Source organism: Lathyrus oleraceus, chromosome 6 (genome assembly GCF_024323335.1).
Source record: "Lathyrus oleraceus cultivar Zhongwan6 chromosome 6, CAAS_Psat_ZW6_1.0, whole genome shotgun sequence".
NCBI classification, from domain to species: Eukaryota; Viridiplantae; Streptophyta; class Magnoliopsida; order Fabales; family Fabaceae; genus Lathyrus; species Lathyrus oleraceus.
This window is the reverse complement of record NC_066584.1, coordinates 410,912,058-410,930,978: the sequence shown is the minus strand read 5'-3', so window position 1 is coordinate 410,930,978 and position 18,921 is coordinate 410,912,058. Positions and strand designations below refer to the sequence as shown.

Below are 18,921 nucleotides of genomic sequence, written 5' to 3'. Positions count from 1 at the left end.
CCATTACTCAGACTGAGTTTGGTGGCTGTACCAGAGACTAGTTAGGTAAGTAAAAGTTTGTGGCGGCCTACACCGGCTGGACTCATCATCTCGTCCCAGAAGGACGAGGCTTTAAGTATTTTCACATGCAGGAATGATGAACGTTACAGTCGAAAGCGATTTCAAGTTTATAATTCATGTTATTCAAAGTTCTTATGTCGGGTCTTTTATTAGTGATATTAAGAATCTTATGTCTATTAATTTTGATTGTGGTTAAATTTGATTGGAGACAATCGAATTTTGCGTTGTTCATATACTCCCGTAAAGGTGACCAGTTTCTGGGTTAGTCACCAATTTTCCCCCCATTTCCCCCAAGGGAAATGCCATTTGGGTGCGACATTTGTTTCGTCGAATCCAAGCACGAGCTAATTGCTGATATGGATTTAATTTGAGCATTTCTCTAATACTACATTACTTGAATTATAAAAAATGCTCTCTATTTTTGGAGAAGCATTTGCGGACATACCTCTTATTCAATAAAGGCATATGTTTAATATTTTTAGAAATATCTTATTTATTTATCAGTTTAGTAGAAATTTCGGAGATGCCTCTCCGGATTTTAAAATTATCTATCACATTTGCATGTCAGATATTTTCAGAGATATTTTCAGAGATGTATCTTTGGAATTATCTGATAAAAGAAGCAACGGTATGATCACATATCCATTGTTGTCATAGTTGTTTTTCAACCAAACCCTTCACAAAAAAATATTTTATTCTCAATCAATTTTTTCACTCCAAATCTCCATTCTTTTGGTTCATCACATCATAGGGAGCAAAAGAAGATAGGATTTCAGGTAAAAATTTTTCATTTGTCTATGCATTGCTTATGTTAATCAAGCTTTTTTGCTGGAAAAAAGAGCGTAATATCCGGAACGTGTATGAACTTGTTCAGAGATGCATCTTCGGAACTAGTCCGTGTTCAGTTTCCGGTTCTATTTTCAGCAGTGTCACTTATATGTTATGTTGTAATTCTTTTCATTAAATATGCTGCATTCCGATGTTTTTCCAAAATAAGTTGTTTCTTCGAATGTCCAAGGTGTTTTCGTAAAGACGGTAGATGTTAGCAACCAATTTAAAAACAAGCAAGAGTTTGAATCTCGTGATCAAATGCTTCAATGGATTCATATGAAGACCTTTAAAATTGGATTTGGTGTGGCTATCAGAAGGTCCAATAATGGTTTAGAATAAGATGCGTTTTTTTGACAATGACATGCGAAAGAAGCAGAAAATATAGAACTCCTCTCCAAATTTTTAAAAGAGACGACACTAGATCTAAAAAATGTGAGTGTCCTTTCAAGGTGCGTGATTACATGTTGGTAAACAAAACCTGGAGATTTAATGTGATATGTGGTTTGCATAATCATGATTTGTGTGAAAATTAGTCGGACATTTTAGTATGTGTCGGCTCATACCGGAAAAGAAGGAATATGTACTGATATGACCTTGAATCTAGTTCAACAGAAAAATATACTTGCAACATTAAAACAGAAACGAATCGAAAATATATCAAATATCAAGCAAGTGTATAATATTCAGTACCTAACTAAAAAGACGCTTAGGTGAGATAGAACTGAGATGCAACAACTCTTGAAACTGTTGGACGATAACAATTACATGTCTATGTACCGAGCATGCGAGAATGAAGTTACTGTTAGAGATATATTTTGGACTCACCCCGATTCCATAAAGTTATTCAACATATTTTATACGGTGCTTATACTTGATTCAACCTACAAGACCAACATGTATATACTTCCATTGTTGAAGATGGTTGGTGTTACCTCATCTGAGAAGACATATTTTATTGGGTTTACATTTCTTGAATGTGAAAAAGAGGACAACTTTACTTGGACGTTAGAGGTGTGTCGGACACTGTTGAAGGATCAAGGTGAGATGCCTAAAGCGATTGTTACCGATCATACATTGATGAATTTGGTTGCAAAGATATTTCCTTCTTCTAATGCATTATTTTGTAGGTATCACATAATAAAGAATGTGAGAAGTCGGGTTAAATCCGCGGTAGGGACGAAACAGATAGAGTCTGAAGATAGAAAATGGTGAAGATGGATGTGGTTGTGGAAAAAATAATGGATGCATGGAATCGTATAATAAATTTTTCTACAAGAGTTTGATAAATTGAGCAACATTGAATGAGAATCAAATGCACAAAAGTCTAAGGGGGTACCACCAATAGATTTAGCCGACAACATATGTTTCGATTCATTTTAATTTCTTGTTTTACCGGAAAAATAAGTGTATGTAATTGTGTCTCAATATAATGAAGTGTTATATATTCATCATTTGTTCATATTTTGTCTCAATGCATTTTTGATCTTCACCATAACAACATTTGTGTTTTTTATAAATGAAAAAACATGTTATATTATAGGTTCTGTTTTAAAACTGGTTCAGGAGAAGTTTCGAAGATGCATCTCTAGAACAAGATAATAGGGTGCAGTCATAAAGATATATCTCCGAAATCAACATGTCAGTCATTAAGTGGTCCATATTGATCTATGTCTTATATAAATTAAGGTGATCTTATGTTATATTTCACACTAACTGAAAATGTCTCAAATGTCACAACTAAACTTTCACTGGTATGTCGCAAATGTATCGTTCTCCATCTCTACACCTGGGTGCACATTCAAGATCAACGATTTCACCTCCCTCGAAGATATCAAAGACGAAATCCATTATCTCCTACCTTACGGAGACAATCGAAAGATTATGAAGCTCGAATATCGTTCACCTTGATTGTCAATAGAGGAAAGATTGAGTTTAACAAATTTGAGCTCAAGACATAAATGGACGTAAGAGCTACGTGGAATACGTTTTTCCGTTATGAAATAAAAGCTTCGCTCGAGTTAGAAGCGACGATTTCAAGATCATATTCTGAAAATGTTGAAGCGTCCACCTGGATATTGAAGTGTAATATTTCATTTTATGTTGAACTCATCTATGTATTCCTAGTTTTATTTTATGAATCTTAATTTCAATTTCAATTTTTTATTTATTTTTGGATCTGATATTGATGTCTTTGCCTTACGGAAATGTAACTACGTGAAATGACTTTTCAAGCAAACTTGGAAAGTGAAATATCTACTAGCATGATATATCTCTTCTTTGTTTTTTCGGTTTCTCTTTAAATTAATCAACAATTTCTAATATGAATATGTTGTCAAAGTGTTGTTATAACTTACTTAACCACTGTCTTGTGAAAATGTTTCAGCCAAAGTTATATGGATAAACTTATCTAACTATTGTTATTCAAACAAATCTGTTTTTCTTGGCAAAATTCTAAGATTGTGTTTTTTCCCCATGTATCTTGTTTGTGCAGGACTTAAAAGAAGATGATTGAGTTTTGATGGATGATATTTGTATCGGTAAAAATACAAGTGTGTATGCTATCTTTGCAAATGGCATATATGCTCAAAGACCTTAGTAGGTATATTACACTGTATGGTGATTGGACATTCCTACGACGACGAGAAGTCATGCGTTATGTGGTGATTTAGAAGGTTCTGCTCACTTGAGGTGAGAGAATCTGTTATTGAATGATATGCTTAGGTATAAATGTATGTGAGCCGTGGTATGTATGACTTAAGATCTGTCTCCCTTTCTCCCGTTGGGAGAGAGGTATTCATAAAGGCTTTAGGCCTATGGTTTCTTTGCGGAAAGGTCACCACCCACCTAGTAGATGATGGACCGTTGAATCCCTATTTTCAAGGAGGATTGTATGTCAGTTATTAACATTGCAACGGTCGTGCTTGTCCCAGTGCTATTAGAGGATTGTTCTCCATTGTTATTTCTAGGAATAGCCATCCTCCTGACGTATCTCCTTATATAATTCCTAACTAATCTCTTTGTTATTCTACCACTTCGTAGTCTCATGCACACTCAGAAATGAGAAGTTAATGAAAATAAATGATACTTTTTCGAAATAAAATCAATAATTCACACAAAAAGGGTCCCACCGGGCGTGCCAATTTGTTTACTGATAAATTTGGTAAACAAAACGAGTTTCTATTAATACTTAAGGGATCAAACTCAAAAATCTCACGGAACATATTTGTATGAATTTAAACCTTTGAACGCCATGTTATGATTGAAATCGAAAACACAATGTGAAGATAACAATGTGAAATTTTGACAAGACTTAGAATATAAAAGATTTTGAAGACAAAGATAACTGAAATCGAAATGTAAAAATGAAGATAAAATGATAAATGATCGAAATATAAGTGAATGAAGAAAAAGGCTTGAATGTAAAAGTGCTTGGAATTTATAAATATGGAACGCAAACATACATTTTCTTCACTCGTTTCTCAATTACGCAGATACTTTGAGTATGTAGAAATATGAGTACAATTGCAGACCTCTATATTGTAAACAACCTCCCCTTATATACTAATCTGAAATAACCACCTACAAACGGTCGATTAAACAAATCACGACACATTTTACTTTCGTGCATTCGTTATCTTCGATGATCCTCCACGTGTTTTCGAGTAACCACCTGTTCTAATCTAATTCCCACTCTTTCAATCAAACCAAATAACCAACTTAGAGCATTTGAAATTTTCACTAAGTCCACAGATTCTACCAACACTCATCGACCTTCAACTGCTTCGACCACACTTGCCACACACATCGTTTTGACATGTTCAATAACTTTCATCATGGCACACTTATTCTTACTTACCATTTATAGTCAGGTCAAAAAAATCCAAGGTAAGACACCCGCACATGAGAGTAAGTGAGATAGGGCGATAAGACAACCTGTAAGTTGTTGTACTTCCTTGACATTAATGGGGCTTCTCATGGTGACAACCACTTGGTATTTATCTGGATTGGGCTCAATGCCTCTTCTTGTTTGCATGAACCCTATGAATTTTCCATCCTGAACCCCGAAAGAACACTTTGTGAGATTTAGACGCATGCCATATTTCTTGACTAACTGCATGACATCTTCAAAATCCTATTCTTCGTTGCGCACTTTGATAGGTTTCACTAGTATGTTTTCGATGTAGACCTTCAAGTTTCACCCTATCTGGTGGAAGATCAAAGTGTTTGTGAGTCGCTGGTAAGTGGCACCAACATTCTTGAGGCCTAAGAGCATGAAATTGTAGTAGTAGTTTCCATGATTCGACATGAAGACTAATTTGGGAGCGTCTAGGCGGTTCATCCGGATCTAGATATATACTGAGTATGCGTCCATGAAGCTCAACATGCGGTAGCTTGAAGATCAATAAAGTGATCGATTTCTGATAATGGATAAGGATCTTTATTATAAACGGTGTTCAGATCAGTGAAGTATACAGACATGTGCCATCTATTGTTAGCTTTCCGTACTAGAACTACATTGGCTAGCCAAGTGGGGTATTTTGTCTAGTTGATAAACACGAAGTTGGATAGTTTCTCCACCTCTTCATCAATGGTGATCCTCTTCTCCTTGCCAATCTTTTGCTTCCTATGGACCACTGGTCAACAAAGTTACTAGGATATATCAAGACTCGCTTGATATCCCAGCTGCAATATTGCACAATGATGACCAAGGGGTCATTATCATGAGAGCTGACTCCGAGGGCGTCCTCCTTAGAGAAGGTTATGTTAACCCCTATTTTCCCTTGGGCGCCTATGGGAAAACCATAAGATATTACATTTGTTGCAACAACCTATCTTGCCTATTTCTTTCGGGAGGATCTAGAGCTACCTCCACCATCGAAAACTCCAACAATGATGTTTGTGTTGTAATGTAGAGTCTCGACACCCATCTTCAAGGGGAAGATAAGAGGAGTAAGAGTAAAGGCGTGACCCAAGTTAGTTTTATCGGGGTCCCACGGTGGGCGCCATTGTACTTATTAAAAAGTACAGGTGTGCATGTCGTCCCTACGAAGGACATTGATGCTCAAAGGCCTTAGTAGGTATATTACGCTGTATGGTGGTTAGGGCTTTCCCACGGTGGCGAGAAGTCTAATATGATGGTGTTTTATGGTGGTTTAGAGGTCTTGCTAACGTGAGGTGAGATTATATGTTATTGAATGACATGCTTAGGTATAAGCGTATGCAACCCATGATCTGATGGCTTAAGATTTATCTCCCTTCCTCCCGTTGGTGGATAAGTATTTATAAAGGCTTTGGGCATAAGGTTTCTTTGGGTAATGGTCACCGCTCACCTAGTAAATGATGGACTATTGAATCCCTATTTCAAAGGAGGATGTGAGTCAGCTATTGGCATTGACTTCTCCCTGCCCCATAAACGTCTTATCCTACGTTTTATATGAATGAGCGATATGGAAGCTTAAGGGGAGAGGTACCTCCTTGAGGGCGATACATGGTCGCCAACTCACATGGGACGACCTGTAGTCATCGCCCTAGGTCCTTTACAAATATAATACTACAAATTTCATTAGCTCCATAATAAATTTTAAAAGCAATTTTTGAGTGAACTTCAAATGTAAAATAATGTTTTATTTTTATTTTTCTATTCGCATAATTTAGTCATTGTAGAAAGAAAAGGAGTTTTTTTTTCATTATTTGAGGCTAGTTTCTGCTGCACTTCAAATGACTTGGATTCTATTCTAAAGTAGCTGAGAGGCTATTGATGTATACAATACTTAAATATTGTTTTTGTACTCATAAAAAATGTATATTGGAGATAAAAACTTTGTGCAAATAACAAGTAACAGAGAGGCTACTGTTGCAATTCAATTTTCATTATGAATAATAATAATTTTTTAGACATTAACAACATCAAAACTAGAAAAAAATACAAATTATAGTAAAAGTGGTCTCTTAAAAAGTACAGCAAAAGTGGTCTTCTTTCAACAAGTAGCAAATGATAGTAAATATAATTTACATCTCAAAAGAATAGTGGTTAATTGATGTCCTTTTCATTAAGGCTTGTATTTCCAACGATAATGTGCCTACAAAAAGAACACCTATTCTGTGAAATTGTTAATTTCATATTAACATTTGCCCATATTGAAAAAAAAAAACAAAACATACCTGCCATCAAGGTGTCCTTATTTAAATAAAAGGGAGCTTGAATGTTTTCATGTGTGTTAATTCTACCAACTATTTGAGATCTATTATTTATTAAAGAAAATAAAATTTCAATTTTCGATATCACTTCTTGACTTTTATAATTTTTTTTAAGGTTGATATTTGGAGTTTTTTTTTTAATTGAAGTGTCTTCTTCTATAATTACAAAAACTGCCTCTTTATCGATGAAATCTTTTTTCAAGTCCTTGATCCAATTAATTAATTTCAATACATCATCTTCATAATTTACTCTTGTAGCAACAAAATCATAGAAGGCATCACAAAATTTATTAATAGGTTGCAATTCAACATTTACGGTTGAAGGATCAAAACCACATTTAATTAATGTATATCTCCTCTTTCTGTCCTTTCTCCATCGTGACAAAATATAATAAGGTGGCACTGATTCTGTTTTACATGTGAGTTTAAGCACACAAAGTGTGTCATCATAAACTTTCCTTAAACTTAAATAAGAAACATGTACATTGTAATTCAAAGTCCTTTTCATTGAAGGACATCTTGAATACCATATCTTCAAGTTTACCACATACTTTCTTGCTCCCTGAAATAGAAAATATGACTTCAAACCCTCTAATATCTCAAAGCAAGAATTACAATACGAGCAACTTCGACTTGAAATTCTTTGAATTTTTCATTGATAAATGACTTTTGAAATTGTAACTCAAAGCCAAAATGACTTATACAAACAATAGTTGTATTAAATGAACCAAAAACACCCTTGTTTTCTTTTTCAATTTTATCTCTCAATGCATTATCACATTGTTCAACAAATTGCTTCAATGATGTCTTTGAGTTTACATATCCATCAAAAAATGAGATCACACTTTCACTTTGTTGTGTACTTGACATTCTAGTCCAAAATGTGTATTTCACATACACGAGAACCCAACGATGTCGCTCATCATATAACCCTTTCAATCATTCATTATCATGTAAGTCACATGATTGAATCAAAATTTTCCACCTCTCCAAGAAATCATTTTTGCTTAAAGAATCTTATATAACACCATGCATAAGCGTTTTAATAGTCTCATAATTAGAGTGTCTACCAAACTTTTCTGGAACCTTTTTCATTAAATGCCACAAGCACCATTGATAACGAGTTTTCAGAAATACAACCTCAATTGCTTTTTTCATAGCTTTGTCTTGATCAGTAATTATGGCATTTGGTGCTCCTCAATGCATACAGTCTAACCATGTTATAAACAACCAAGTGAAAGTTCTTGTATCCTCGTTCGATAAGAGAGGACAACGTAACAAAATTGATTGACCACGATGATTTACTCCAACAAAAAGGAAAAATGGCATTTCATATTTATTTGTTAAATATGTGGTATCAATGTTGGAAATCCACCACAATCTATAGAGAATTTCAATCAATCTTGATGAACAAGATTGCTATCACCCACACAATAACAATGAAAAGAGAAGAACAATTTAGAAAGAAAAGAAAGAATGATGAAAGAGAAGAAGAATTTTCTGTAGTGTTTCTCTCTGCTCACAACCTATGGAAAAACTTCTTATTCACTTCACAACTACAAAATTCGTTGAATACAATGTTATGAATACAACATTCACTTCATTACAAGAATAATGGTCACTCCATCTATTTATAGATTTAGGTTAACTTGCTAAGGCCCAATAAGCCAAGACCCAAAACTATAAAAGCCCAAAATAGTTAGAACTACTAAAATTAGGCCTAAGTCGAAATCCTGTGTGAAGCAACATGCCTCGACACTTCGACACGCTAATACAACTCAATACACTAGGTGATTCAACACTTCCTTGTTTCTGTCGAGCAACCTGCTCGACACAAGGAATTACAATTCAACAATCAAAAGTAATAGTTTCACCAAAATATTCATATGCAACTCTATATCTTGCATCTGCCCAAAATGCATCTCATAAACGACTTTTATAATCCACATCTATTACATAATAAAATTCACTATTTTGCTTTTGCATTCTAACAAAATAGTTTTGAATTGCTTTAGCATCTCCCATTCTAAGTCGTAGCCTCCTTACTTTGTCGATATATTTTCTACATTATTTTTCTCCAAAAGAAACATTCTCATATTCATTTTCTTCAACAATCAATCATCTACAATTTCAACTTAGGTTAATCTCAGTTTAATCATTAAGTTCTAACCTCCTTTTTATACTAGACTCCATATTCTTGTTGCATCTAAATTGTAGTACTTTAGTTGGACTTAACTCGTGATTATGTTCTAGAAGATTCAAACACCTTGCTCACTAATTGTTAGCTTGCGAATTTTAGTCTAACAATTTCTGACATGAAAGTGTGATGCAAAGGTATGACATTGTTAAGTATAAAACTACTTAGCTTCAAATATTCAACATATTGATTACTTTGACTGAGATGGTGAGTTCCCTTCACCTACCAAGTGTTTTTGGGGCTTAATGTTTTCTTGAGTTCAGGAATTAGGTGACCTGGAAACCCACGAAGCCTGGTTTGGAGGAATCTCAGGAAAAAATACACAAGATTTGGATCACTATTTCTTCAAAACATGTCCATAATCTTGAAAATGTTTGCAGTGATTTGACATATTTGACATGAATGAAAGCAATAAATATATAAGTTAAAATTTAAGCAATTCAATCATGTTTCAACACCATACTACAAAGTTCGACAGAGAAACTCCTCGACAAGGATTGTTAGAGGCCGTGAAGATAACTTTCCATAAAGAGAGTAGTTTAGAGGTAGTTTTCAAAGACCAACATGTGGAAGAATATTAGAAAATATAAGTCCATATAGTGGGGTACATGTCGAGTTCTAGGGTGGTAACTGTTTTCGACAGTTAGTAAAATGTACTCCCCCCGTCCTACAATGAGTGACCCATTTGGAATAAAAGAGTGTCCTAAAATGAATTACCCATTTCAATTTCCAATTCATCTTTTCCAATTTCACCCTCTAAATAATATTACTTTTATCATTCCCAATACTTGATAAGGGATACTTTAGTAAAAATACCATTCTCCCTCTTTCATTTATTCTTTTTTCTTAAACTGTGAAATCATCAACTGAGTCACTCATTGTGGAACATAGAGAGTGGTATATAAAAATATTTCATTCATGTAATAATGGTTCACAAATTTTGTCACTATTTCCTATAGAACTTGAGTATCTAAGTCACAGAGAGAAAATAGTTTATGAGGAAACATGTATGAATTTACGTCCATGTTCTTAAGTTTTTGATCGCAACACTTTATTTATTCGCTTTTATCGTTTTTCTCTGTTTATTTTACATCTGCGAACAACTTTGTATTGTTCATATTGAAATTATGGTATAATTTCTTTACATTCAAACATCAAATACTATGCACAAACATACTTTCTCAAATCTTTTGCACAAAATGTTCAGCATTTTTTTAGTTTAATCCCTTAAATGAATGAAAACTTGTGATTTGATTTGCTAGAAATACCAACAAACAAATTGGCATGCACAGTGGAACCCTTTTGTGTGAAATTTAAATTTTTGCAAAGAGTGTTTTGCGTTCTTATTTTTTGTTTTGTTCTTCATGCATAAAATGTTTTCAATGTCTGAGTCTGTTTGCGTATGAGGATTGGTAAAGATCTTGTTGGAATGACACGTCCAAAAATTCTTCTCTTCCCATAAATGTTGCTCAAAATATTGAAGAACGTCCGATTGGAACGACGGTTGGTGGTGTAGGAACTTCAACTTCTGTTGGAGTAACCACTCATATTATAAGCCAAACGTCAGTTTCTTTGACATTACCACAAGCAGTGGTTCCACCACCATAAGTAATGAGTATTCCAACTACCCCTAAGGTCACACAAACCTTTATAGGAGTCCTCATGCCTTCTTTTCTTCCAAGTTTGACGTTACCCCTGGCAGTAAGGAATACCCTTATGGCATGTGAGCTGCAATGATGGTAGGCCTACAAACTACTGTATCTACATATGCAAATAATGCAACGACTATTGTATTTCCTCTTAATCCATATTTAGCATCAAGATCTGCCATAAGTAATCATAGTCGAATGGCACAACCACAAGGAGGGTTACGATATATCCCTTAAGTTATGCCACCCCTAACCACTAGTTCCCTCATGTCAGTGAGGCAAAAAATGGATGAAAGTAACCGTGATATGATGAATATGTTAACCCAACAAATTGGTAATGTGTTTAATCCTTTGATTCAAAACACAAACCACACTTACCAATAATTAGCGCACCAAATGGGTCGAATTGCTGATTTTTTTGGTGCTCCTCAATGGCCTATTCAGCCAATCCCTCAATTCCAAGCAGTTGGGGAAATTCAAAACCCAAGAGTTACAAACAATGAATGTCTCCCTAATAGTCAAGGACAACCATAGGTTATGCCCTAACTTGTCGAGTAACCCATACCCAGGGTAGTCGAAGCAGACATAAGTCAGAATGGCCTAGAGGTGATATTAGTAAATAGAAATCAGAATGCAGACCAAGTGATTAGAAGAATCCAACAAAATAAATTTTGGGAGAAAATAACATAGCCAATATGGTCGAGAAGATCTTAGCCCAAAATAGCCTTAATGTGGGTATTCATATACCAAACTTCGTTTTTGCCTTGTCTGAGTATCTGTTGTAAACAGAACTCTTAGGGGTTGGAAAATCCCTAAGTTCACTAAGTTTGTAGGCGATACTAATAAGTCCATTGTCGAACATATTTATCGATAGCAGTTAGAGGCAGGAGATTTGACCAATAATGAAAATTTGAAGATGAAATACTTCCCTAATTCATCAACAAAGAATGCCTTCACGTGGTTCACCACCTTACCTCCAAATTTTATATGTAATTGGAATCAATTAGAAAGGTTGTTCCACGAGCAGTTTTACACGGGCCAGTCGAAGATCAGCCTAAAAGAATTAGCCAACGTGAGACGGAAATTGGACGAGTCGATAGGCAATTATCTCAATAGGTTTAGGATAATGCATTGAAGGTGCTTCACTCAAGTGCTTGAACATGAGTTGGTCGAAATGGATCCTGGTGGTTTAGACTATTCTATTATAAATAAATTAGATGCCCATTACCTAAGAGACATGGCCCAGTTAGTAGATAGGGTTAGACAAGTCGAACGATCAAAAGATGAAAAGACTAGGTCGAATAAATATCATATAAAAGAAAAAGTTGCTTATGTAGAAATCGATGAAAGCAATCAAGAATCTAACATAGTCTTTGAATATGCTGAAGATAACAAGGTATTACCTCTAGGTTTTTATAATATCCAAGGGATATCTATCTATCTATCTATCTATCTATCTATCTATCTATCTATCTCTCTCTCTCTCTCATCTCTCTCTCTCTCTCTCTCTCTCCTCCTCTCTCTCTCTTCTCTCTCTCTCTCTCTCTCGCTCTCTCTCTCTCTCTCCTCTCTCTCTCTCTCTCTCTCTCTCTCTCTCTCTCTCTCTCTCTCTCTCTCTCTCTCTCTCTCTCTCTCTCTCTCTCTCTCTCTCTCTCTCTCTCTCTCTATATATATATATATATATATATATATATATATATATATATATATATTATATATATATATATATATATATATATATATATATATATATATATATATATATATATATATATATATATAATATATATATTATATATATCCTTTATTTTATTAAAATATAAAGATTTTTATTTTATATTGTTCTGATTTCAATCTACAAGTATAATTTTTTTACGAATACGATTCATCATCATTATTATCAATCTTGGAGAAGAACAAATACTAAATTTATTTTATAGATACTATTACAATTTTGATCTATAATAACACCTATTTAATATCACTTTTTAGTGGAGTGTTAATAAAAAATTCACACAAAAATATTTAATAGTACTTTATGAATGAAACCTATTATAAGTACCCTAGTTTGATAGCGCTTCTACTGGGGAGCTATTAAATGATTCACACAGAAACATATAATAGCACTTTATGATAAACGCTATGGAAAGTGCTATTATTTGATTGCGCTTCTATATTATTGTCTTTCAAAAAAAAGGGCACGTGTTCATTTTTTATATTTAACGTTCTTCCAAATAAAAAAAAGCTAATTTTTATTTTATTATTCATATTTTCTTATAAAATAAATCATACGCTATCATTTTCTCACCGCACCATCATCAAGTTCCGAATCTTCTCACCCTCTTTCAAACTCAAAGACTCTCATCCTCAGTCATTTTGATTGAACCACACTCCAATTTTTCCTCCAATTTTGGGACGAGAACTCTAGGAAGGTCCTATTAAAATTATGAGCTATGTTGGCAGAATCTATTCCATAAAGTTACAGACTTATCATCTTTATTTGGCAGTATGAAAGCTCAATCTTCAGGCCAACAATATTAGTCTCACTCTTGATAGATTAATTTGTCCATTCAGTCATAATCCATACTATATAGTTTTTCTTTTCCTTGAAAACAGTAATTAAGTGAATCATGATAATAATAAGAATGCTCTATTATTGTTTAACTACTACTCTTACCAGTACTATCAATTCTAGACCAGAGCAAACCTGAATGATTCTTCCTCATTTTTACTCATTTAACCTGGATAAGAAGATTATCCATGCGATATGTCATATTCTTGATGACCAAGACGGTTTTACTAAGCCATCCAACACAAAAACCATGAAAATTTACACCATCAAAGTTATTTCCCTCATTGGCACTGTTTGGAAGCACATACATCAGTGTTGAATATTGTTCGATGTTTCCATGTTTTTAATAGGATAGTTGGTATGTTATGTCTAGCATTTTTTGCGTCTTTCAGTTTCAAGTTTTACGTAGTTTGTTTTATAGTAGTATACATTTTTTTATTGATCACTTATAATTTTACATTTGTTCTAAGTAAATTTACATTTTACATCAAGGATATATAATTTTATATTACTAACTAATCAAGGATAAATTATAAATTTTCAGGTATGGCTATTATGACGTTCCGCATGGTTTATATCAGCTAATCTAAAATGTTTGTTCACTTGTTGTCCTTGCTCAAGTACTAAAAAGTTGTGTTTTATTTTATGCATATTTCATGCGTTCTAAGCATTCTTTTATACATATATATATATATATATATATATATATATATATATATATATATATATATATATATATATATATATATATATATATATATATATATATATATATATATATATATATATATAATATATATATATATATATATATATATATATTATATATATATTATATATATATATATATATATATTTATATATATATATATCAAATAGAAATAGAAAGATGATTACATTTATTAGATATGTACTACATTATTACAATGTTGCTTAATTAATGATTAATGAAAATTAATTTAAAAGCATAGTTGTATTTGGTTATTAGGTTTTCTATAATAGTTGTTTTAGAAAAAGTGCTATTGATTCTTGGTAATTGCCATGGTATATTTAATAGCGCTTTTAAAAGTGCTATTAAAGATGGACCTATAAAAGATTAGGCTTTTAAGGTTATGATAGCACTATTATAAATAGATAATTTATAATAGTAGGAGTTTAAAAGCGTTTTTGTATGTATTTGTTTTTGATATAAACTAAAAAAATCTTAGATAAATGACATAAATATTTAGATAGAAGATAAGAGATTATGTAAGAACATTAATCTTAAATCAAAATTTTAACTGCACTTACAATTCAACCAAAAAATCTTTTTGAAAATCTTTAAGTTTCATTGTTTTTATGGCAACGTTGGAGTCTCACAACATAGCGTCCAAGATCTATAATTGTGGTGTTCCCGTTCTTATTGGATGTAGAAGATTTCTTGTGGATTGATGTATTGACAATATCTTGAACGTTGTTAGTTTATGAATGTATCGCCATGATTTATTGTAGACAAATCTAAGTTACTTTTCCCTTCGGTTCTTACTAAAAACCGAGGTAAAAAATATTATTTTTAAATTAAAAAAGAAATAAAATAGGTACTTTTTTCCTCAATTAAAAATCCATCGTGGTAATAAATTACTTATATTGCAAAAATAATGATGAATGGTAAAAAAATTAAAAGTAATATATATATATATATATATATATATATATATATATATATATATATATTATTTTCTTTTTTAATTTTTTACCGTTCACTAATTTCCGTGTGATGTAATATTCAAATAAATGACTATGACCTTGGAAGATGTGGAAACAACAAGAACAACAACTATATTATATGAGATATATTGCAAGAATAAAAAATGTTTTGTTTCAAGGTTGGTAAAATTAATTTCTTCAATGCGTGTATGGAAGAACAACAGCACACAACCTTGATAGATTTCTTAATTAAATAAGAAAACTTGAAGATTTTTCTATCTCACAATCCATCCAAAAGAATGATGATTACAAATTTGGAGCGGTAATATATGAGTTAGGCAGTAAACAAATTCTTTTATATTTAAATCTTGGTATCAAATCCTTTAGTTATTATAGTAGCCAAAGGAGTATATTATTTAATTTTTAAATAAAAAAGATGTCACTTTTAAAGAAATAAAAACATAAACTGGCAGTTGGTGGGATTTAAAGCATGTATCATGAAGCATTTACCCCTTGGTTATCTATTACAACCGAGAGAATAAATGATATTAAAAAAAATGGCGCGTCTAAGAATTATAACTCGACTTTTTGTTGGGTGAGCTGAAAGCGTTGTCAAAAACTGTAATATTTGTAGTAGTATTGATAATGAAAGGAAGATACAGTTAATCAAATTTGAACTGAAGACGGATTAAGATTTAACAATCACGTGGAGTACATCTTACCATTACAAAAAAAAGGTCTGACCGATGTGGATTTCAAGGTTGCAATATCGATCAAAGATATTCTAAAGATGTTAAAATGTCCTCAACCATCACTTTGAAACATAATATTAGATTTACGTTAACGATTATCTATGTAATATTACGTTTTTTTTATATATGTTATAACAATGATTGATGTTAATTTATGTTGTTCTTCTCATTCTACATCAGTTTCTAGTTTGAGAAAACACAAAAAAAAAATCAGAGATTACTTTCATAACAACTACGAAAATAATTTTTCAAATCTGAGGTGTGAATATTTTTGGTGCGTCCAAAATGCATTTTTATGTTTTATAGATATTTATGATATTTCATTGAGGTGTGTAAGCTCCTCTAAATATGCAATAAGATTTTTTTTTAAAAGAGCAAGGGTGCCAACTGCCAAAGATATCTATCATTTTTTATTTGAAATTAATACATATCCATAAATTTCCCGTATGTGCGCGGGACTTAACCTTTTCGTTATGTTGGAGAAATCTTTAATTATGGGGGCTATCGGTATAATATTTAAGGATGAGACATACTCATTGTTAAAATTTTCATTTCCCATTTTTAATCTAGTTATGATAATTGTTTGATTTAGAAAAATATGTTTTGAAATCAAAATTGTGTGGTTTTATCAAAAACATTATTGTTTAGAATTTTTTAATGCAAAGCTCAGACTATTTTTAAACTTGGTCAGTTATTATTTTTAAATAATAATATGCAAGTTAAGTTTATCTTTAATTCACTGAACCATAGATGAATCAGTCCATGAAAAAAATAATTGATAGAAGAGATTGTTCTAGAACAATCTCTCTCTCTTCTCTTTCTTTCTCCTTTAATATTTTTTTATAAAATAAATTAATAATTTAAACAAGTTTATAGAAGAAACAGTTTGGGCCTATAGTCCATTCCTTTTCAATTTCACTCCAATACATAAAAATAATATGAATGAGATTTATAAACATTCATTTCATTTGTAACCAAACCAATGTGGGATCTTATGCATTTTCTTGTTCATAACTTATTCCAATGTTCATCATTTTTTTCTATGTTTAGTCTAGCTTTTCTTTATCAATGAGACCATTTCTCCAACAATATTCATTTTGACTTTGTCTAGTGAACTCATGGGTAATACCTAAACTATCTAAGACAATTTTTCTCTTCTCCAGTTCTCCTCCTTCTCAAAGGTTGTTCTCACCAATGGATCCAAGAGCATGTTCAACATGTTTTGAGCAAGATGGTATATTTGAGACGTGCGTGTAGGAATTACCTCACCATTTTCTAGAGAAAAATCATATATAGCTTCCCTTTCCAAACTAGATGGATTTTTATTCTCACGTGAAGAATCAAGAGTACTTGCTGCTTTTTTTGTGGCCGGTAATTGCCATTTTGGATTGCACTGTCTACCTACCGCTTCTCGTGTCTCCTTATCCTTGTAATCTTTGACATACTGCAGACATACAACAAAAATATTCAAGTGGGTATAGGAAGAAACTAGAATCTCCATCACAACCTTAGTAGAATGTCTAGGAGCTTTATCCCTAGATATATTACTTTTTTTTTCCTTTTTTCTTCTTCTTCTTCTTCTTTTCATTAACATTATCACCACTTTCATTCCGTTCATCTAAATTTATTTTTCCCTTACCCTCACATTTTTCTTTGGAATTTAACTTCCTCTTCGATGTTACCTTCTTATGATCAATTTTCCCCGCATTGACAACACTAATGTCTCCATTTTCGATAGAACAATTAGCTTTTGCAACATTTCCAGAGTTACTTAGATGGGTGGCAACACCAATTTTTGGCATCATCCATGGTGGTAAATGACGTTTACTTCCCTCAACACAAGTAAGAGAAAAAGATCCCACATCGGGACAAAGAAGGAAAAAACAAGTTATGAACATTGGAACATGTTATGAACAAAAAAATGTATAAGGTCCCACATTGGTTTGTTCACAAATAAAATGAGTATTTATAAACCTTATGTATTAGTGTGAGACTGAAAATGAATGGACTATAGGCCCAAAATTTTTCTTTTATAAACTTTAATTCATTAATTTCTAAAATAATTAAATAAAATTATTAATTTATTTTATAAAATAATATTAAATAATAAATTATTCAGTCATAAATGACAATTCATTAAAAAATATTTTTTAATCTTAATCATCCGTCTACGTATGCAAAAGTGGATAGGATCACAAAAATTCAAAGGTCATCAAAATTAAGGGATGAGAATCGTTGATTTCGTAATAGGGGGACCAATAGTTTAAAACACTCAAACTAGAGGGATCAAAAGTACATTTAAGCCGTTTATCTATTATGTGTCCACCATGTTCGTTTTATTGGTTCTTGTCGTCTCATACGACCAAGAAATTGATCCTTCCCTTTATTTGGGGAAAATGGGCTCCTCCTAAAGTAGCGTCTTCTCCTAACAAACTTTTGCAACCAAGGTTGGTTGATTCACTTGAGCGAAGAGTGTGCAACCAAGGTTGGTTGATTCACTCGAGCGAAGAGTGAAGAACAAGAGGGAATTTGATCGGTGTGATTGCTTCTTGTTCATCAAGATTTGGTTCGGAATTCTTCACAGGTTTTGGTGAATTTCTTGAAGGAAAATTGACGAATTTCTAACATCTGGTATCTAGAGCACTGGCTAAGCAATTTGTGGGAAGCAAAACACGATGATGATGAATCATTCGAACGGACATTTTCCGACGAGTCTTCCAATTCTGAAGAATCGAAATTATGAGAATTGGTGCAAGCAGATAAATGTTGTCTTTTGCTATCAAGATCTTTGGGATCTTGTGAAGGAGGGAGTGACACCGTTTGCATCAAACACGACGAATGAAAAAAATACTCCATACACAAAATTGATGAAGAAATATTATAAAGCTCTCTGTATAATCCATCAATATGTTGATGCAGACAATTTCAAAAAGGTTAGTGATGTTGAATCAACAATAAAAGCATGGGAAATTCTGG

The 18,921-nt window shown here is 32.6% G+C and overlaps 1 pseudogene; it reads right to left on the bottom strand.

Annotated features, from left to right (window-relative positions):
- Positions 1–6,782: 6,782 nt before the first annotated feature.
- On the bottom strand, positions 6,783–17,747 carry LOC127095944 (protein FAR-RED IMPAIRED RESPONSE 1-like; annotated as a pseudogene).
- Between the last annotated feature and the right edge of the window lie 1,174 nt (positions 17,748–18,921).